Source organism: Octopus bimaculoides, chromosome 11 (assembly GCF_001194135.2).
Source record: "Octopus bimaculoides isolate UCB-OBI-ISO-001 chromosome 11, ASM119413v2, whole genome shotgun sequence".
NCBI lineage: Eukaryota > Metazoa > Mollusca > Cephalopoda > Octopoda > Octopodidae > Octopus > Octopus bimaculoides.
The window spans coordinates 70427898-70428681 of record NC_068991.1 but is presented as its reverse complement, the minus strand read 5'-3'; positions in this window follow the sequence as shown (position 1 = coordinate 70428681).

The window sequence follows — 784 nt, the reverse complement described above, 5'->3', positions numbered from 1 at the left end:
GCACAAGGCCAGCAAGTTTGAGGGGTGAGGGTGGGGTGGGGGTTGGGGGATAAGTTGATTACATCGACTCCAGTTTTCAACTGGTACTTATTTTATCGACCTTGAAAGGAAAAAAGGCAAAGCCGATCTCGGCAGAATTTGAACTTAGAACGTAAAGACGGATGGAATGCTTCTAAGCATTCCGCTCGGCGTGCTAACGATTCTGTCAGCTCGCCAGCTTAACAGCAGCAGCAGCGACGACAACAACAACAACAACAACAACAACACAAAATGAATAAAGGAAACTAAGACATTAGGAATGATATATGTCAGGGATGTATACAAAATGGTGCCCTCTAATGGTCACTTAGAATTCTGGACGCGATAATTCTGGCTCACCTGGTATTAACTCTTCAAACAATTTCCGACAGTGCCTTCCAACGAAACAAGACGCAAATGGTTTTATTGTCCGGAATAAAATAACAACATAATCCCCTTTTTTTTCTTTCCATTTTTCTTTTCTTTTTTTTTTTGTATCTGAACAGACAAGGACAAATGGTAAAACCTAACCCTAAACTAAAAGAAGAATAGAAAGAAGGAAATAAAGAAAAAAACAAAGAAGAACATTGATCCAGCATTGGAAATACTCAATCTCAACTAATCTTAAATTAGCTTTTGTATCCGCCATTTTATTTCTTTTCACTTAAGCCAACTCACACCAGAACTTTGAAGGACAAGACAACAGCAACAAAAGCATTAATAATAATAATAATAATAATAATAATAATAATAATAATAATAATAA